This window comes from Euprymna scolopes, chromosome 44 (genome assembly GCF_053919585.1).
Source record: "Euprymna scolopes isolate OS-2025 chromosome 44, ASM5391958v1, whole genome shotgun sequence".
Classification (NCBI taxonomy): Eukaryota; Metazoa; Mollusca; class Cephalopoda; order Sepiida; family Sepiolidae; genus Euprymna; species Euprymna scolopes.
Window position 1 is genome coordinate 54,700,858 of NC_136525.1, and position 22,500 is coordinate 54,723,357.

At 35.5% G+C, this 22,500-nt stretch overlaps 1 protein-coding gene across 2 annotated transcripts in view; it reads right to left on the reverse strand.

Moving 5' to 3' along the window:
• The window catches only part of LOC145268846 (DNA repair and recombination protein RAD54B-like), a 169,501-nt gene that overhangs the window by 132,463 nt on the left and 14,538 nt on the right, over nucleotides 1-22,500 (reverse strand). Inside the window, exon 1 of one of the 2 annotated variants that reach the window (XM_080124520.1) lies at nucleotides 13,536-13,641. The exons of the other annotated variant lie outside the window; for it this stretch is intronic. The gene's annotated coding sequence lies outside the window, so the exon portion shown is untranslated. Of the gene's footprint in view, nucleotides 1-13,535; nucleotides 13,642-22,500 lie in introns of those variants that run through there. 2 annotated transcript variants of the gene reach the window in all.

A 22,500-nucleotide genomic window follows, 5' to 3' on the forward strand; every position in this document is an offset into this window, starting at 1 on the left:
AGAAAAGGGGTACTTCTACAGAATATGGACCGTGCTGAAATAATAACGTTATTATTATAAATAAACAAATTCTTAACATAAGAAGGTGGGGTGTCTTAAAAAAAAATCTGTATTTTATTTAATAAACAAACAATACCATAAAAATTGAACGTGAAAATCTCATTTTAAAAAAATAGCACGGTCGATAAACTGGAGCACCAACAAGTAAAATAAATGGTATTTTTTTTTTTTTTTACGATCTTCCCCAGCGTAGTATAAACACCCCAACCTCCCCATGTTAAGAACGGCTTTCGAGGTTTGGGTCGGTGTTTATTCCGAAAGTCGTTCTTAACATGGGGAGGTTGGGGGTGTTTATACTACGCTGGGGCGTGGGGCACGTCGTAAAAATTTACTAAATAAATTAAAATAGTCGGTGCTTCTGCACTATTGGGACGAAATTTCGGAAATCGTTATATTGAATTTCACATGAAAACAATGTTATCTACGTATTCCTCGTATTTTTAAGATGATTATATCCAAAAATTACGAAAATCGATGAGGTAGAAAATTATTTATTAAAGAAATTAAAGAATAGAATTTCATGAAAACGATCATAAGACACAGGAGAGTTAAAAAAGGAGGTAATTTTCCGTTTCGATTTAAACAAGATGGCCGAAATTTTTCACCTGATATGATTAAAGTTGTTTCGTTTTTTTAATAATTCAGTAATATTCAGGTAATTTCGACTGATCAATTTGGAAGCTACCATTGTAACTTATTAGAATTGAGAAAAAAATTTAAAAAAAATAAAATTAGTAGATGCATCTTTGGTTGTTTTTGTTTTACGGCATATCAACCCTTTTCGGGTTATTTAATGCCGAATCCAAAGATTTTGAAGAAAAAAATTTTTTAATAGAATATATTTGTTGTTTTCACGTCGGTTTCTATTTAACCCATAGTTGGGACCCTAACAGGTACTACCACTCCGGGTCAGAGTGGACCTGGGAGCAATGGTAATTAAAGGGTGGCTCCACACTCCCCCAAGCCCACAAGCTGGGGCCTTACCATTGGATATAGTTTAAGGTCATATCCAGGACCCCCATTGAGGGACTTTTATCCTCTGAAGGGGGGCAGTCAGTGTATTCTAATGCCCCACCGACAGGGTTAAGATGCATCTTTGGATTTTACCGTCATTGAATATTTTACCCTTCACCAGACTATCCATTCACGTGAAATCACTTTTTTTATTCACCATATTCCCTCTGCTTCACTTTTTGTTATCAAGTAAGATCTATAACTTACTTGTAGTGAGAAATTCGCCAAAGCAAATCAGCTCAACAGGGGAAAAATGCTATTTTGCTTCCAACATACGTGTTGTGTTCTCTACAAAATCGTTAATGGCATCTTCTTAAAAGGACGTTTTATCCTCCACCATAACAATGTAATTTATCAATTCAAATGTAGTTGCAGTACCGACTACGTGGGTCGAACGTCGTTAAGTTTAGATAGTTGAATCCAGCAGCACCTATCTAGCAGAATCAGAAATGGAACCTATCTACCAACGTTCTTAGTAACACATTTGTGGCTTCAATAGCAGATCATCTATAAATATAAAAGCGAAAATGTATGTATGTATGTGTGTTCGCTTTTTCTGTATGTCTACAAAAGGCTTTTTTCAGAGAAGCGGTCGGTCGGTTCACAACTTTTTAAAACTTTTTATATCACATATAAATCGTAATATCTCACAGGTAACAACGAAGCTCGCCTGTCTATTTAATTTGCTCGATTTCGGGAAGATAAATATTCAACATTTGTCGCTCGCCGCATGTGGGTTAGTCTTTTTCCTATAACATCTTGGGAAGCGTTACCACCGTAAATACTATCCCGCAGTCAAACTTGACCTCATTAACTCATTAAAACGGGTACCTGCCAAATCCAAGTAATTAAATAAATTCAAACGTGTTTTCGTTAGCATCTGGCGGTGGGGCAATGGTTAACGTCGCACGTTTTTTTTCACACTTTAATTTACAACTTTGCCTCAACGGTTCGGGTTTGATCCTCATACTTACTTTTTCTTTTTTTAACCCCCACCCCCACCCCGGAGTTTCCACACACACCTCCAAACACCCGAGCAACGCCGGGTACCCCTCGCTAGTTTACTTAAAAACATGTCTTTGCTACGAACTTCAGCATTGACTCATTTTTCACCTGAAGATCTTGGAGACCCCTCACATTCATTTGAAGGGACCTTCCCTTCGTAAACGGAAGGAATGTTTCTTAGGTTTGAATGTGATTAGCCTCTAGATTGTATCAGTGCACATTTATCATACGTAGGTTTATTTTAGATAAATAGCGTTTCCCTGTTTTTTTTTGTCCCCCCCCCCGTTAGCTTTATTTTAAATTTATATTTTCCCTGTTTGACTCATATTGCTTTTTAAAAATAAAATAAATCCCTCGATCCAGTTTTAGAAGAGTGAAGGGGAAACTGATCAGCTGGCCTCCCATTTAAAAAAATTTAAATATAAAAACATACCCTTATAATTGCAATAGACGCAATGTTGCATCACTGTGCCTATTTTACAAATATTTTAATGGAACGTGTTCTGATGAACTCGTTTCACTTGTACCCCCTCCTGGATGTACATATCCCCGACAATCCTGCTTAGCAATAAGATCTGACCCCTTCGCTGTTGATGTTCCTTAAATGCCAGAAAGATTTCTATTCTAATAGTTTCTTCCCTCGGACAGCTAGACTTTGGAATTCCCTTCCTGCTGCCTGCTTCCCTGGCTGTACTGATATGCAGAAGTTTAAATGTAATGTAAACAAATATCTTGCTAATCTTTCCTAGACATGGCCCCAAATAGTAGCCCCTTACGTCCAAGTGGCAATATGCTTTGTAAGGAGTAAACATGGGTTAAAAAAAAAAGGTGTTTAACTCCTGATCTTAAATGGAACACGTACATCAAATCTGTTGCCAAGGCTGCTGGAAAAATAGTGGGATCTTTCTATCGATCCGGTAAATATCTCACTGCTGATGCTATTCTCTATCTATATAAGAGCCAGGTACGTCCAAGGATCGAATACTGTTGCCACATATGGGCAGGAGCTACTAGAAAGGACTTGGCCGGCCTTGATAGAGTTCAAAATAGACTTCGTAGCCTCGTAGAAGATGTCCTTTTCTCCTCCTTGCAACCTCTATCTCACAGAAGAGCTGTTGCGAGTTTGTCTCTGATGTATCATTATTTTCATGGAAAGTGTTCGACTGAGCTTCAATCTATGGTCCCCCCTCGCCAAACTTTCACAAGAAACACTCGTCTAGCTGTAAACACTATCAATAATTCCCCCCACTCTTTATCTGTGCCTAAACCTAAACGTAGATTCCATGAACAAAGCTTCTTTCTTAGAACTGCATGCCTGTGGAATTGTCTTCCGTTTTCCTGCTTTCCGGCTGACTACAATATGGTTGTCTTCAAGTCTAACGTAAATAAGTTCTTGATGAGCCGTTCCATATAAGTTATCAAATTTACCAAATTTTCATTACTAATGATTACTATATTGTCCAATTTCACTGTACACTCTTTAACCCTTATCCTTGAGTGGCCTCTTGGCCTTGATAATGTGGTGATGCCTATGTAAAAAAAAAAAAAAAAATGAATTTATATTCAGTAGAACTTTTAATCCTCAAAGGTTCAAGGCCAAAACAGCTGACAAGGACCGAGATAATTCTTGACCTTCTTTTTTCAGATGTTTCTATGCTTGTTGCCACATACAATGAGGAAGCACAATGTTTTCCCTCTTGAGTTCATCTTTATTAATTCCCCACACTAACGTACTGTACATGCAATAACCCTTATCCATGAGTGGCTTCCGGGCCTTGATAAGTGGTGATCACCTTGTAAAAAAAAAAAAAAATTTTTTTTAAATCTTGCTTTTTAAAATAAAATAAATCCCTCGATCCAGTTCTAGCGAAACCAATCAACTGACCCCCCCCCATTTTTTTTTTTTATATATAGATATAAAAACATATTTTTCCCTTATAATTGCAATAGACGCAAGGTGTTCAAAATGGATTTAGAATAAGTAGAGGAACTTAATTATCAATGATTTAATTCTGACTTTCTTTTTTCAGATGCTGCTATGCTTGTTGCCACATCCTTTGAGGGAGCACAATAAATAGTCGATAGGTTTCCTAATGCAAAAAAAAAAAAAAAAAAAAGACAGAAGTCATCTTCCAACCAAAGTCTGCACGTTTGCAACAAGAAGCCGTGAAGATTCCAAAGTCCGCCTATGAGGAAACTTCTCCGCAATACTTTGATTGATGGACACCTTTTGAAATATGTTAAATTTTTTTCCTCATCTCGGAAGCAAAGTAATGCATCAGCATCGCTCGATGATGAGATAAAACACGAGACGCCTTCGGCAAACTACGATCAAGAGCACTGGTTCCCAACCAGCGGGCCACGGGATGATTATAGGTGAAAGTTACAAGTTGTTTTAGGAGGTGGAAAATTTTCTCTCAATCAGCTTTGAAGGATTTATTGGATTCACAATCCTTTCCTAGATTTATCGATTATCAATCTTTACGATTTTGAGCTACGTGATGAGGAAAAATTAGCAAGTCTTTCCAGTGATCGTGAACTCAAGGTGAAGTACATACAAGGATGGAGTACTGTTGCCACATCTGGAGCTGCTAGAAGCTTATCCTGCCTTGACAGAGTACAAAATAGACTTTGTAGCTTAGTGGGGGATGCCCTTTTCTCTTCCCTGCAACCTCTTTCCCACAGGAGAGACGTTGCGAGCCTGTCTTTGTTTTATTGTTATTTCCTTGGCAAGTGTTTATAACAATCACTCAGAAGAAGAAAGATATAAGGGTGACACACAAAATAACACACACGCTATCATATTAATACATAGATTATTTCTATCATTTTATTTTTTATTATTTAATGCTGCAAAAATTTAGAGTTCATTCGTGTACCGCCATGTAAAAAAGGTTGGGAACCACTGATCTAGGTTATGGAATGAAAGACAGTTGGCTCTTAAAACTAAAATTTCTGTTTTATCATGCCATGATTATTTTGATATTGTTGTATGGCCTGGAAGCATAGATCCCATATCGAAGGCACATTGTTTAATTGGAAACTTTTCATAAACGTTGCCTTCGCAGTACGTGTGGTTTAACATGGATGGATAGGGTTTCTAGTTCCGATTTATTGAAGGGGTGTGACACGTTAAGCATTGAGGCATCTCTAATGAAATCCCAATTTTGTTGGGCACGTTAACATTATTTTCCGCGTGGATGAAAGACGACTTGCAAAGAAAGTCACAGTTGATTGAAAGAAAGTAGTCGGAGTGTGAAAACCAAAAGATAATCTTAAATCTGCTGGTATGGAGACAAAAACTTTTGAAAACGTTGCCTCGGATAGAAATGGAAAATATTAAAGATGGGACGATTTCAATATTTTCCCCCAATTTCGATACAATTACCGATTCCGATTCTTTATAAGTCTTTAATTATTTAATTATAAGATTGTTATCCCCCCCCCCGATTTTCGTAAAAAAAAACACGTTAAATATGCAGATATTTTCTTAAACATCAAAATACATTTGTGGGGGTGGGAATGATTTATCGATTTTTAGCTTTACTGGGCAGGAGCTGCTAGAAAGGACTTGTCCTGCCTTGATAGAGTTCAAAATAGACTTCGTAGCCTCGTAGGAGATTTCCTTTTCTCTTCCTTACAACCTTTATCTCACAGAAGAGATGTTGCGAGTTTGTCTCTGATGTATCGTTATTTTCATGGAAAGTGTTCGAATGAGCTTCAATCTATGGTCCCCCCTCGCCAAACTTTCACAAGAAACACTCGTCTAGCTGTAAACACTATCAATAATTTCCCCCACTCTTTATCTGTGCCTAAACCTAAACGTAGATTCCATGAACAAAGCTTTTTTCTTAGAACTGCACGCCTGTGGAATTGTCTTCCGTTTTCCTGCTTTCCGGCTGACTACAATATGGTTGTCTTCAAGTCTAACGTAAATAAGTTCTTGATGAGCCGTTCCATATAAGTTATCAACTTTACCAAATTTTCATTACTAATGATTACTATAATGTCCAATTTCTACTGTACGCTCTTTAACCCTTATCCTTGAGTGGCCTCTTGGCCTTGATAATGTGGTGATGCTTATGTAAAAAAAAAAAAAAAAAAATTTAAAATCAATAAATATTTATTATTTTATCATTATTACCAGGCATGGAAGATTTTGCTTTAAACAAAATCAATTAAAAAAAAAAAAAAAAACAATTAAAAGAATCGTTTTGGCATCGGAAAATAGGCATCAATTTTTCTGATTCTGATAACCTCAGATCTTCTGATTTTTCTGATTCCCGATTCCGATTAATCGCCCCAACACTAGAAAATAGACTGTAGACATCAACGCTTACATAAAAACAAGATCATCAAATCAAGCCAATCTACGTATGACTGTGTCTGCTCAACCCGTAACTTGTGAGTCATGCGGCTTCAAGGTGCTTCTACACTATCAGAACGAAATTTTGGAGTCGATAAATGGAGTTTTCAGATAAAAAATGTTTTCAACTGATTTTCTTTGTCAATTCTAATAAGTTACAGAGTTAGCTTCCAAAATATGCAATCAAAATTACCCGAATATTACTGAATTATTATTAAAAAAAAAAAAAAAAAAAAAAAAACTTTATTCGTGTTAGCAGGTGAAAAATTGCGGCCATCTTGTTTTAATCAAAATGGAAAATTATCTCCCTTTTGAACTCTCCTGTGTCTTATATGATCGTTTTCATCAAATTCTATTTTTTATTTTCTTTAATAAATAATTTTCTGCTCTATCGATTTCCGTAATTTTTGGATATAATCATCTTTAAAATACGAGGAATACGTAGATAACATTGTTTTCATGTGAAATTCAGTTTTACGATTTCCGAAATTTCATTCCAATAGTGTAGAAGCACCTTTTATGTTAGTTGCTATTTGTATTTGACGGAAAAAGTCCCTTCTGATTTAATATTTATCAGCTTTAAAATATGCAAATGAACTTGGCCTTTTTTTATTTCTTTATTTTTTTTTTTTTAGAATAACAGAATATTTGAAAATTGGTGAACATTAATCAGAAGGGACTTTCCATCGTCAAGCACAACTATCAGCAAGAGTATTGCTTTGTCTTTTCCATAATTATCTCCAGGTTTGTATTACTAGACACATAGGTTCGATAAAGTTGTCAAAAAACAAATATATCTTCTCTTTATATATATATATATATATATATATATATATATATAAATAAAATGAACTCATTTTTTCCCGTCGGATTTTAACCTTAATAGGATTAAAAATCAAGATATTTCATGCAAATATAATATGCACAAACGGCAGAACAATATCTGAGGTGTGTTATAGGCTTATTATTTCTCAAATTCCTCGATAATCTTAGATTTCTATACTTTTTCTGCTGAGAAGTCACGGCCAAAATCGGTTAAGATCAATGGAAGTGGTAAAATATTTTCTCTCTAATAAATTCCTCCTCCCCCTGCCACCACTTAACACCGTTTGGGGATCGTTCACAAGGAACAGTTGAGAAGAGAACACCGGTTTGGCTTCGTAGTTCTTTCATGTGAAGTTATTTAAAATCACTAAACTAAGCTGCAGTGCTCTGTGGCGTAGTGGTTAGCGTGATGGACAATTCACATTATATTTTCACGTTCGCGCCGACCTACCGTAGTCGTTTTTTTTTTTTTTTTTTTTTTTCCTAAACAACTGGAATGGACTTTTCTTGGTGGCCGAACTGTTAACGTTGCAGATGTTTTTTTTTTTTTTGTTTTTTTTTACACTTTATTTTCCTACTTTTACTCATGACTCCGGGTTTGATCCTTCCTACTTACCTACCATAACATTTTTTAAAACTCCCCCCCCCCGTCCCGGAAACAAACACTCGGGCAACGCCGGGTACCCCCGCTAGTAACAAATAAATGTTATCAAAGGCAGGAGAAGTTACTTTTCTACCTAATTGGATACTTTTTAATGTTTTTATTTAATGTAACATGTTTATTGTGCTCGAAAAACATACCGATCTATTGGAAAATTTAAAATGGTGCCCGACTCTCTGATGAACACGGTAAATCTTAGAAAATGAGTTAAAAATAAGAAACTATACAAAATACTGTTAGAAACCCACCGAATATATGCTCGCATATGTCATGGTAAAATATGAGCGAGTTTCTAACAGTATTTTGTATAGTTTTTATTTTTAACTCATTTTCCCAAACTTACTGTGTTAAAGAGAGAGTCGGGCGCCATTTTGAATTTTCCAATACATCGGTAAACAATGTACGTTTTTCGAGCTGTAAACATGTTACATTGAATAAAAACACTAAAAAATTATCCAGTTAGGTAGAAAAGTAACTTATCTCGCCTTTGATAACATTTGTTATATATTTTTTTTTTTTGACAACTTTTTCGAATCTATGTGTACAGTAATACAAACCCTTATCTCTACATACTTAAGCCCCATCGTACCTGTCGATCTTCGTACGTCTTGATAGGTCTGCATGTAAGGGATCCCTCATAAATAATAGCCTGGCGAATTCTCACAAGAATGAAACATGGAATATTCTGTATAGACTGATTGCCATATTTATATTTCTCTAGAACTTATGGTTAAAATGCAAGTTCTGTCTGTCCTTGTTAACATTAATATTAGTATGTGACGGTGAATGCCCTGGAAAAGTCCCTTCTGATTAATGTGCACCAGTTTAAAATATGCAAATGAACTTGCTGTTTTTTTTTTTTTAAATTGCTATACATTAATCGAAAGAGACTTTTCCAGGGCATTCATTATCAAGTACAAATATCAGCTTAAGTAGATGTAAACAAAGACAAACAACATGATTGTATATATATATATATATATATATATATATATATATATATATATATATATATGACTACTTCATTTAATCACATGAATTAATATATAAAGATATAATTTTATGCGTACATTTTCAGTATTTACTTCAACAGTGCTCAATACATAGGTAGAGCTAGGTAGTAAGTTATAAAAATATATATGGCAATTAAGCTACACAGAATATTATGTGTAGCTTAATTGCCATATGCCATTTTTTAATTTTTTTTTATTTTTTTTTTTACAGACACTAAATACAAAAAACACTAAATATACGCTTGTTATTTACGTAAATATTATATGAATAGCGGGTGCTTATGTATTTTGGTACCACGCTATTTTTATATAGTTTTTTTTTTCAGGTTAAATTCAAGTTTCACGATATTATTATTATTATTATTATTATTATTATTATTAAATTGGGTGCTAATGCGCTTACTGATCCGCGCTATTTTTTTAAATCGTATTTCCAAGTTTAATTAAAGTTTTATGATATGTTTTTTATTCAATTGTAAATTGTAATTGTAAAATGTACAGAATAGGTACAAAACACCCTCCCCACGTTAAGAATGGCTTTTTAAATAATAGCGTTATTATTTCAGCACGGACCAATAAGTAGAGTGCAGAGTACTCTAAATTGTTAGGTGGAAGCACGTAATAGTTAGAAAACACCCTCCTCATGTTAAGAATGGCTTTCGAAATAATAACGTTATTATTTCGGCACGGTACCTAAAAATACATAAGCACCGAATAGCATTTATTTCATCTTTGGTGCATCTGCACTTATGTTCCAAATTACTAAAAATAAATAAATAAATAAATAGATCCTGTCCTCTGTCCTCGTGGGTGGGTAGGCAAAGTTGGTTTACACGTAGATTCCAAAAAGTTGTCAAAAAACAAATATATAACAAATAAATGTCATCAAAAGCAAGATAAGTTACTTTTCTACCTAACTGGATAATTTTTTAGTGTTTCTATTTAATGTAACATGTTTATTCCGCTCGAAAAACAGTGTTTACCGATGTATTGGAAAATTTAAAATGGCGTCTCCCGACTCTCTGATGAACACGTTAAGTCTTGGAAAATGACTTAAAAATAAGAAATCATACAAAATACTGTTAGAAACCCACCGAATATATGTCAGTCTATGTCACGGTAAAATATTGAGCGAGTTTCTAACAGTATTTTGTATAGTTTTTATCTTTAACTCATTTTCCCAAACTTATCGTATTCAACAGAGAGGTCGGCGCCATATTTAATTTTCCAATACATCGGTAAAACACTGTATGTTTCTTTTAGCTGAATAAACATGTTACATTGAATAAAAACACTAAAAAAAACGTATCCAGTTAGGTAGAAAAGTAACTTATCTTGACTTTGATAACATTTATTTGTTATATATTTGTTGACAACTTTTTTGAATCTACGTGTATAGTAATACAAACACAATTTGTCTACCCACGAGGACAGAGTTAAACACTAGGATCTTTTTTTGTTTCAATGTGGTGCTTCTTGAGATAAAGTCGACGGCTGACGTACATGAGTGCTACCTACCCCTCTAGCGAAATACGTATCGGCTCCGATGTTGTACGCAGTTCGACTTAGGGAGCAATTATTATTTTTACAAGGAAAGAATTTTTGCGTGTTTGGCCTAGTTTTCTTTTTTTGTTTATTTATTTTGGCTTGAACTTTGCGAATTATTTTGTTATTATGATTTTTTTTTTTTTTTTTTTTGCTTTTTGTTTGGTGTTATTTTTTTTTTTTTTTTGATGGATGGATGGATATGGGGGGGGCGGAGATTATAGTTATAGGTAATTATTAACAGGAAAACCGGTGCAAGTCCAGATTAGCACTTGTGGCGATAATCAAAAATAAACAAAAAGCTTTCGTCGATCGAATGTTATTTGGTGCTAGTGAGTGCACTTGCACTTACTGATGATCCGCGCTATTTTTAAATAATGCATTCAAGTTTAGAGTTTTACGATACCTGTTTTTATTAAATTGTTAGGTGAAAGTACAGAATAGGTACACAACACCCTCCCATACCCACGTTAAGAATGGCTTTCTAAATAATAATGTCATTATTTCAGCACGGCTCAATATAAGTGCATGTGTAGTGTCAGAAATAGCGAATAATTCCACCCCATCTTTCCAAGCTTATAACTCCTCGAAAAATGCAATTCAAGCCCTAATTTTTTTTCAATTAAAGGAGCAAGGACCAAGATTTCATTAAAAAAAAGTGTTTTTTTTTTAAAAAGGTTTTAAACTTCGGACTTTACAGGTAAATTTCTAAAAAACAGTATATTTTTTTTTGTTTTAAATTTGAATATATTATGTATAGTGCACTGCATCACTGCATCATGAGTACCTTTTATTATCTTGAATAAAATAAAAACTACTCGACGAGAACACTACTGTTTTGGTTTTAATAATTATTTTTTATTAAAAAAATAAAAATTTCAATTGTTCAAAACATGTCCCCCCCCCCCCCAGGGGATTTTTTTTTTTTTAATTACCATATTTTTCATGCACATGCTCTAAAAATGTTTCAAAATTTACCTAATATTTTTTCACTTTTCATGTTATAAGCCTCTCTATAAATGGCCTCATGTCCTACTGTTCCCGATATGTATTTCGAAAAATCATATAATAGCAAAATGATTCGCAAAGTTCAAGCCAAAATAAAAAATATCCATACAAAAAAAATAAATAAAGCCATAAGAAAAACTAGGCGCTCCCTAAGTCGAACTGCGTACAACATCGGAGCCGATGCATATTTTGTTAGAGGGGTTAGCACTCCTACTCCTGTACGTCCGTCATAGTAATATATCCCACAATTATGAAAATCCATCGATTAGAACTGCTACTGTGTTTTTAGTAAAAAAAAAAAAAAAAAAATCTCTATAGACAACAAATATTGCAGCCATGGCACAAAACAAATAATCTAAAATATTCGTTTCCGAATTATGTCCCCTGCATGTAGACTCCCACTGTCTACTTTGTAACGTCTAAGAAAAATGCGATTTTACCCAATTTTCCGTAAAAGTTACTATAAACTATAAACAATTTCCTACTCGGTGATTTTTCGTAATTTTTGGATATATTACTATTTTCAACATTACAATTAAGTACGTAACATTGTTTTTGTTTAAAACGGCATGTAAAAAAAAATATCTGTGGACTGTACCTTAACAAGCACTTAAGTGAAAGTGCCACTTCACTTAATAGACGTTATTATTTAGAAATCCATTCTTAGCATAGGAGGGAAAGGGTTTTTTGTAAGTATTCTGCACCTTCACCTAACAATCTAGTAAATAAATAAATAAAAAGGTATTTTTTTTAGTATTAACACCTTCAACCTCACATGTTAAGAACGGCTTTCAGAATAAACACCCCCTCAACCTCGAAAGCCATTGCTAACATCGAGGATGAGAGGAGATTATTTCGAAACCCGATCTTAACATGGGAAATTGGGGGTGTTTATACTACGTTGGGGCAGGTCGTAAAAAATACAAGTGTGTGTGTGTATACACCATAAAAATAGAATTTTAATTGATATCCTATCTAAAAGAATAGCATGGTCCTTAAACTGCAGAAGCACCCAATTTTCATTTTTTTTTTTTTTTTCAAATTTATGCAAACTAATAATTTTACTTTCAATTTTGTCGGCTATTTTGAAAATTCTATAAAATCAGTAAAAAAGAAATTATATATATATATATATATATATAGTTTGCACATTTGATTATCTAATAAAAGGTGCAGTTATTGATCCGTGCTGAAATAATAACGTTATCATTTAGAAAGCCATTCTTAACATGGGGAGGGGAATGTGTTTTGTACCTATTGTGTACTTTAACTGTAGAATTTAATAAAAACAGAGGTACTAGTGCAGTGGCTGCAGTGCACTTATTGATCCGCGCTGGAATAATAGCGTTATTATTTAGAAAGCCATTCTTAACATGGGGAGGGGGTGTTTTGTACTGATTCTCTACTTTAACCTTACAATTTAATAATAATTAAAAAAAAACAAAAAAAAAATAAGATGTGATAAAACTTGAAAATACCATTTAAATAAATATATATATAGCGCGGATCAATAAAGTGCACCCTAATAAATAATGGGAATTTTATTTTTCATCATCATCAATATATATATATATATCAATATATATATATATATATATATATATTGATATATATAGCAGGTGCTTTAACTTTTCGATGCTTCCATATCCTTATTCAACAGCGAATTCTCGGTTATATAAACATTTCTTTTTATACTTATTTAAAAAAAAACACATTACAACTAAAAAAATAAATGAATACAATAATATTTATTACACGACAATATGGAAACCGATATATATTATATTTTTAATTTTTAATATTCATTTTTTGAGCCAATATTTCATTTATTTTTTGTTTTTGTTTTCGTGTTAGATAAATCGACAATTTAGACTTTAGAAATAAAAAATTCTTTGCAAAAAAAAAAAAAAAAATGTTTCCCCTCCAGTTTCGAAAGATATACAATAATATATCTATACACAATTAATATATGTATATATTATTTAAATAATTATCTAATAAAAAAAAAAAACAAATCTAATCGAACAAAACAACGTACCTAAAGCGAAACGATGACAAAGATATCCGCTCCCAAGTGACAGTATTTTTATCCAGGAAATTTACATCGAGAACATAAAAGTCAGCAAAAAAAAAAAAAAAAAGAAATCTTGTCAAAATCTACGGATGACCAATCGTGCTATATTCAACTCATATTTCTCACGCCGACTGTCATGAAGCAGTTTCTTAAAAAAAAGATTATTTATTAAAAATTCAATGTAATTAGACAAAAAACAAACAAATAAAAAAAAACTATAGAAACATCTTTATAATCTCCTTATCTGTCACGGAACGAAAATGTCATGTTCCAAAAATCACGTAAATTTGTCAAGCAGTTTTATGTTTATAAAGGAAATCATATTTAAACGATTTAAAGCGATTAATGTTAAATCGGTAGTCGCAAGTTTGAATTATTGTGTGTGTGTGTGTGTGTGTGCGTGTGTCTTAATATAGTGAGGCAACGCGAGACAGTCTCTTTTTGCTTACTTATACAATTTGATTTTCTTAGTTAAAAGAAACTGCTTGATCAATTTACGTCGTTTTGGGCGAACATTACATCTTCGTTCTGTGAGGGGGGGGGGCATGTAAATCATAAAGATTTCTTGGAGCTTATTCAGATTGGCATTCATGGCGGCATTTAAAATTAAAGAAAATACAGAAATATCTGTATGATGCAGTGACGAAGATGAAAAATTCCAAAAATCACGTAATTTGATCAAATAGTTTTTTTTTTTTTTTTTTTCAAAAAATTCAAATTTTATTCTGTTTCGAATGAGAGTGGAAAAGGCGTTCAATTGGTGGACAAGGACAGATAACCTTAGTGCATGTGGAAACTGTCAAAATAATCACTGATTAACTCCCCTTGTTATGTTTTCTAAAAAGCATGTCCTTGTTTGTCACGTATCAATAAAAAGAAAAAAAAAACGCAAATTTGTTTTCAGTAAAAAAAAAAAAATACTTGATCTATTTTTGTGATTTTTGTAATATAAAATCTTCCTTTTCGTGACAAGCAGGAACAATTTAAAAGCTTTTCTTCATTTTTTTTATTTATCGTTAAAAGTGCCAATCTGGACAAGCACCAATTTTTTTTTTTTTTTCTGAACATTTTTTCTTTTTGAATTAGATTAAGTTCTTAATAAGAAATCAATTTTTTTATATACAAAGGTCATATTCATTTTAGGCACTTCTGCATGTCAGTAACATGAGGCGAATGTATGTATTTCAAGAACCGCCGACTGATGTCTCTTGTCAGCCAAAGAACAAGGATCGATAACTCTTCCTTTTCTAAAAGTGCGTGCAAACTAAAATTATATTTTGCTACATTTTTGCCCTTTATTGTTCCTGATATTCATAAATGACCTCCCTGATGAAATTGTTTCGGAGATGGGTATATTTGCCGATGACACCACCCTCTATAACAGGCATGAGTGGAAAACAAATGAACACATATCTAAGGATATATATATATATATATATATATATATATATATATATATATATATATATATATATGCTTTTTTTTTTTTTACACAGTGATCACCACTTATCAAGGCCCGGAAGCCACTCAGGGATAAGGGTTATTGCAAGTACATTACGTTAGTGTGGAGATTTGATGGAGTGTTTACTTAAGGGGGCGGTTTATTAGGAATTTGTTAACATTAGACTTGAAGACATCCAAGTTGTAGTCCGGAGGGAAGCAGGCAGACGGAACAGAGTTCCACAGGCGTGCAGTTCTAAGAAAGAAGCTTTGTTCATGGAATCCGCGTTATATATATATATATATATATATATATATATATATATATATATATATATATATATATTATTCCTTAATTGGAATTCATATTTTTTTTTTTTCTTTTTGAGATGAGCATTATATATTAATTTATTTTTATTTCGGACTATTATTCTCATCTTTATTAGTTGTTTTTTTTGTTTTGTTTTTTTTTTGATCTTGGACGAAGGCAAGAGGAATAGCTGGCCGAAACGTTGTGAATAAACAAAACAATAAAAGATAAAAAAAAATAAAAAAAACAACAACTAATAAAGATGAGAATAATAGTCCGAAATAAAAATAAATTAACATTTCTAAGGAATTGGCAGAATCACTAGAGGATGACTTCCAATTTGTAGTGGAATGGGGACAAAAATGGATGGTCACTTTAGGCATGTAGCCTCAAAACTCCTTTGTCTCATCGAGACGTATTAATGCCCTAACGTGGGGTGAAATGTTATTATCATGTGCAAACAACACCAATGACATCACGTTGGTCAAAATATTGTATTCTTCACGCACTGTTGTGCTCTACGATTGATTGGCTTCTTCATTACTTGTGCAATGTCGCTCCGAGACAAATTTAAGGTCTACATTTTGACCTGCCCTTTGTCCGCCATCCTTTTTTTTTTTTTTTTTTTTTATTCAATTTTCACCCTCAAACAAGGCACCGTGCCACTTTAAAGCAGGGGGCTACTACCAGGGACTTAATTTGCAGGAGCATTATGAAGGGAGATGAGTAGAAAGATGTTTGTTCACATTACACTTGAACTTCTGCATATCAGTACAGTTGGGAAAGCAGAATCCCAGAAGGGAGTTCCAAAGACCTGCAGTTCTGGGGAAGAAACTATTGGAGTAAAAGGCTTTCTTGCACTTAGGGATCTCTACTGTAAAGGGATGAGACTTACTAGCTTGTCGGGTTTGTCGGGGGTAGTTACGTTGAGGAGGTACAAGTGTTTGCAGTTCGTCAAAGCATTCACCATTAAAGTATTTGTAGAACAGGCAGAGGGATGAAACATCTCGTCGATGGGACAGAGGCTGAAGCCTAGATGACAGTTCAGGACCTATCAGGTTGGCGACTCTCTTTTGAACCCTGTCCAGGAGCGAGAGACAAGCAACAGATACACCAGCCCAGATGTGACAACAATACTCCATACATGAGCGAATGGTGGCCTTATAGAGGTACAGGATACTTTCAGGCGTAAGTAGTTTTCTAGCACGGTGTAATGTCGCTCCGAAACAAATTTAAGGTCTATATTTTGACCTGCCCTTTGTCCGCCATCCAGACGGTTATTCACAGTGAACTCCATGATGACTACCGGACTCACAGCATTTATCCTTGGAAGGCATCACTTAACTCATCGACTTGTTGCACTATTCTTCGAACAGCGTGGAGTCTTGAATTTTGCATCTGGAGTCTGTTTAAATGTATGTATGTTTTTTTTTTGTTTTTTTTTCTTCCTTTGAAGATTGTAATGCCTGGTATGGGGCAGCCAAACCAGCTGCCAACATTGCCCCGCTTTTTTATTGAAACCAACCGAGAGCTCTTTTTAGTATCCTCGCTGTTCCCTTAAGTGCAATTGTCTGAATCTCTTTTGCACTTGGTTCACCAGGAATATTAGTTAGGTAGGACTTCAGGTTCTTCTTCATAAGTCCTGTGGCACCTATGATAACTGGTATGATCGATATCCCCCTTTAGGTTCCAGTTTCTTTTCATATCATACATGAGACCTTGGTATTTGGTCTGTTTCTCTCTTTCAGCTCTGTTAAGACCGCCATCATTAGGAACACTCACTTCAATCAAGGGTGCAACTCTCTCTGACTTATTCCATATAACTATGTCAGGTTTCACAGCAGCATTTTCAAGGTAGGTGGCTGTAGGGATTACATGGTCGTATGTTTGTATGTCTTTCCAAATCTTGCCTATTACCACTTTTTTTTTTTTTTTTTTTCCAAACACACACCTCCAAACACTCAAGCAATGCTGGGCATCCAAGCTAGTTACTTATATAATGTCTCTCCGACTTGAACAGCGGGTAGTCTTTGATCCTGCAGATGTAAAGATAAACCATGGACTACTACCCTTACGGGTGTTACCAGCTCTATTTCGGCAGGAAGCTAAAGATGGCACATCTTTTGCAATTTGGATTTTTCTACTTTAATAAAATTTACGTTGAAGTTTAAAGGTGAGCCTGTTGTAATTTTTTTCATCCTGCCAAGGGCAAAACCGAGGTGAGATAATATCTCACATTGCATCTAGGGATCTCTACAGTGTAGGGGTGGAATTCTGCTGCTTGTCAGGTTTGCTGGGGGTATTTACGTCAAGAGAGTACAAGGGTTTGTAGTTCTTCTTACTTGGGATTCACCACTTATCAAGGCCCGAAGGCCACTCAGGAATAAGGGTTATTGCGTGTACAGTAATCAATGAGATAGTATTGTAGTAATCATTAGTATTGGAGATTTGATGAAGTGTCTTACTTAAGAGGGCGGTTTGTCAGGAGTTTGTTTATGTTGGACTTGAAGACGTCCAAGTTGTAGTCAGGTGGGAAACAGGCGAACGGAAGAGAGTTCCACAATCATGCACTTCTGAGAAAGAAGCTCTGTTTGGATTTAGACACAGATAAAGACTGGGGAAAATTATTGACAGTAGTTTCAGCCAGACGGGTGTTTATCGTGAAAGATTGGTGAGGGGAGATGAGAGATTGGAGCTCAGATGCACACTTGCCATGGAAATAACGATAAAACAAAGACAGTGGGAGAGAGGCTGCAGGGAAGAGAAAAGAGCATTCCCCACCAAACCATGAAGTCTATTTTTACTCTGTCAAGGCAGGATAGGTTGTTTTAACAGCTCCTGCCCAGATGTGGCAGCAGTACTCCATCCTTGGACGTACTTGGCTTTTATACAGATAGAGAATTGCATCAGTAGTGAGATATCTTCTGGAGCGGTAGAAGGATCCCACCATTTCCCAGCGTCCCTGGCAACAGATTTGATGTACGTGTTCCATTTCAGATCAGGAGCAAATGTCAAACCCAGAAGCTTGTCAAAACATGGAACCTCTCCAAGACGAGAGCCATCCATTTCAATTGATGCCAGATGGGGATCAGAGCGTTGATGATGTAAAGATAAAAGCTTGGTTTTGGATGCAAAAAAAAAAAAACGCATCGAAGCACAAAAATTAGGAACTCGTGACTTCTGGAAAATCTACAACAGTGTAGTAAATAATGGGAAATCAACAATTCCCCCACTATCCAACAATCACGAGGTTCTTTGCTCAGCAACCGAGAAGGCTAACATGCTTGCCAGTCGGTTTGCCTCCAACTCTACACTGGACCCTCTAAACCACCCCCTACCTGACTTTCCTATGCGGACAGACGCCACGCTAGACGATCTGGAAATCACCCCTGCTCAGGTGCATGCTATCATAAAAAACCTTGACACTTCCAAAGCATGTGGACCCGACCTCATCCCAGCTGTGCTATTAAAAAAGTGCTCAGCCGAAGTAGCTTCAGTTCTCTCCAAACTCTACAACAAATGCCTTAATGAATCTTGCTTTCCGAGCTGTTGGAAAACTGCTTCTGTGGTACCAGTATTCAAGAATTCTGGCGAAAGAACTGACCCATTAAATTATCGCCCTATTAGCCTCCTCCCACTTTTCGCCAAAATATTTGAGACCTTAATTAACCATGCTCTAGTCCAGCACCTTACAGATGCTAAACTTCTGACCGACCATCAATATGGATTTAGACAAGCCCGTTCCACGGCAGACATCCTCACTGTAAGCTCTGAACGCATATACCATTCACTGGACAAAGCGGGAGAGGGCAGAGCGGTAGCTGTAGATATATCTAAGGCTTTTGACAGGGTATGGCATGAGGGTCTCCTCAGGAAGATTAGATCTTACGGTATCACTGGTAGAATACTTAACATAATTAAATCCTTCTTAGATAAGAGAAAAATCCAGGTTGTCCTCGACGGTCGTACGTCTAAACAATATAATATAAATGCGGGAGTGCCCCAGGGATCTATCCTTGGTCCTCTGCTGTTCCTGATATTCATAAATGACCTCCCCGACAAAATTGCCTCTGAGATGGGTATATATGCTGATGACACCACACTCTATAGCAGGCACGACAGGAAAACAAATGAACATATATCTAAAGTAATGGCAGAAACACTAGAGGATGACCTCAAATCAGTAGTGGAATGGGGACAAAAATGGATGGTAACGTTCAATGCCACCAAGACAAAACTGGTTTCATTCAATAATTACAAGAAACCTTCTCTACCACCTATAGCAATGGCCAACAACTCTTTAGCTGAGAGTACGTCTTTCAAGCTCCTTGGCCTAACGTTCACAGGAAACATGAGCTGGAACAATTACATCGAGGGCATTGCCAGGGCCGCTGCGAGGAAGGTGGGCTCTCTCTACCGTGCTAGAAAACTTCTAACACCCGAAAGTATCCTGTACCTCTATAAGGCCACTATTCGCCCATGTATGGAGTATTGCTGTCATATTTGGGCCGGTGCATCGGCTACTAGTCTCTCGCTCCTTGACAGGGTTCAAAAGAGAGTCGCAAATCTGATAGGCCCTAAACTGGCATCAAAACTTCAGCCTCTGTCCCATCGTCGAAACGTTGCATCCCTCTGCCTGTTCTACAAGTATTATAATGGTGAATGCTCTGAAGAACTGCAAGCACTTGTGCCCCCACGACGTGAACACCCTCGACAGACCCGACAAGCTACAAAATCCCACCCCCACACTGTAGAGATCCCTAGATGTAAAAGATCTTTCTACTCCAGTAGTTTCTTCCCCAGAACTGCTAGACTTTGGAATTCCATTCCAGGTCACTGCTTCCCCAACTGTACTGACATGCATAAGTTCAAGTGCAACGTGAACCAACATCTCGCTGCCCTAATCCCTACATAGTACCCCAGTAGATGTTTCCCCTGATAGTAGCCCCCTACATTAAAGTGGCAATGTGCCTTGTTTGGGGTGAAAATGTAATAAAAAAAAAAATTAAATTAAAAAAAAAAAAAAGCATTAAAAGTGATCAGCCACCTCTTCCCCCATTGTACCATGCGCTCAAGATAAGAGGAGAGAGAATTAGAGAGAACTTTGTCATTTACGGCCTTTGATGTGTTGCCATAGACGTCAATGAATGATTTAAGTATGTGTTTACATTGAATTTGAAGGCTACCATGTTGTATTCAACTGAGAAGCAGGACAGTGGAACAGTCTTCCACAAGTGAGCAGTTCTGGGAAAGAAGCTTTTTTCATGGAACCTGCGTTTAGATTTAGGTACAGATAAAGAGTGGGGTGGGGAATCGTTTATAGTGGTTGTAGCTTGTCGAGTGTAGCTAGTACTTTAATAATCTCTATTTACATATTAACAAAATTAACAACACTAATCCCTGTATTTCTATCTCTACTATTATATAAAAGTCACTTTGTGTGTGTGTGTGTGTGTGTGTTTGTGTATGTGTGTGTTTGTGTGTGTGTGTTTGTGTATATGGGTGGGTGTGTATATGTGTATGTGTGTGTATGTGTACGTGTGTGTATTTGTATGCGTGTGTGTGTGTGTAAGTTGCATCCTCATATATTCCAGAACTGCTGAGCTTATCTTTTGTAAATTTCACACAAAGCTAATTTATATGTCTGGCAGTGTTCTTAGATATGTTTTGTACAGTAATTCATCCGATCGGTATCAAAAATCGAAAAAATCTCATTTAAAAAATAGCTTTTCTCTCTTACAGATAAAAAAGTATATTTACAGGGGAATATTTTCTGTTACACAGGCCAAGGGAGATAATAAAATTTGAGCAAATCATTTCTTCTTAAAAAAACAAATTTATTATAATCTGGAGATATAGCTCAGTGGTAGAGCATCCAAATACAGATCGAATGATCCCTTGTTCAAGCCTGGGTGTACCTCACCATTTTATTTTAATTTTTTTCTTATTAATGAGTTCAATGATAAAAGAAGAGTAGCCATTTAAAATCGCTGTAAATCATTTCTTCATTTGCTTATTTTAAAACTAAACATTAATCAGCAGTGACTTTTCCAGGGCATTTATCATCAATCCGAAATATCAGCTGACGTGATATTGTAAACAAACACAGACGGAATTTGATGAACGACATTATCATTATTATTTTTTTTTTTTATATTTATTTATTTATTTGCGAATTAGTTCACTGGGCGAATTATTTCCCAAACCAATAAAATATGCTCAAAATAATGACCCAACGCTCTAACCAACTGAGCTAACACGACACACATGAAATTGTCTCAGTTCTTCAAATATTTAAACTAAATCAAGTGACGCATGCAACTGACCTAAGACAACGCCGACGAAATTAGGGCACTTTTTAAAATCTTTAAACTAAATCAGGTTACGACGTCATTTGCGCATGCGTAGAACCGATCTCTTTATGAGAGGATGGCTTTTGCTGACACCCCCCCCTAGAAAACTGCTGATTTCAGGGTGAAAAAATTAACGTTTTTGGCCAATTTTTCGATATTTGTCACGTGAAGGTTGGAAGTTTAAAATGATACCGATCTGGCGAAAATGAGTGACCTGTGTGGAAAGTTTTTGCGAGACATACAAACACACAAAAATACATTCACACATTTTCGCTTTTATATATATAGACTAGCGAGGGGGGGGGGTACCCGGCGATGCCCGGGTGTTTTGAGGTGTGTGTGGTTGTGGGTAAATCAAACTAAACTAAAATAAAAAAAAGTTTTGGTAGGTGAGTATGAGGATCGAACCCGAACCCTTGAGACAAAGTTGGAAATGAAAGTGTGAAAAAAAGACGTACGCCGTTAACCACTGGGCCACAGAGACATTGAATTTATTTATTTAACTATTGACAGGTGGCAGCAATAAAATTTAACTCTGCTGCTTCTACTTGACCTAATTATTGAGGTCAAATAGAAGTCACGCAGTTAACTTGGGTTTGTTTACCCAAATTTTTCCCAACAGATGTTGGGGAGGGGGAAACCAGCTCCCCATTTTCCAGATTGATTAGCAATTGTCTGATATGAGAGGACTTTGTCCCCACATTGATCAAAGCTGATTGCTTCTGGACGTTTCCCCGGTGTGATGCCGAGAATGCTGTTAGCTTTGAATTAGTTTCGCTTTTTATACGAAAAAGCCCAATCAACACACGAGAAGCCAAAATAGCAA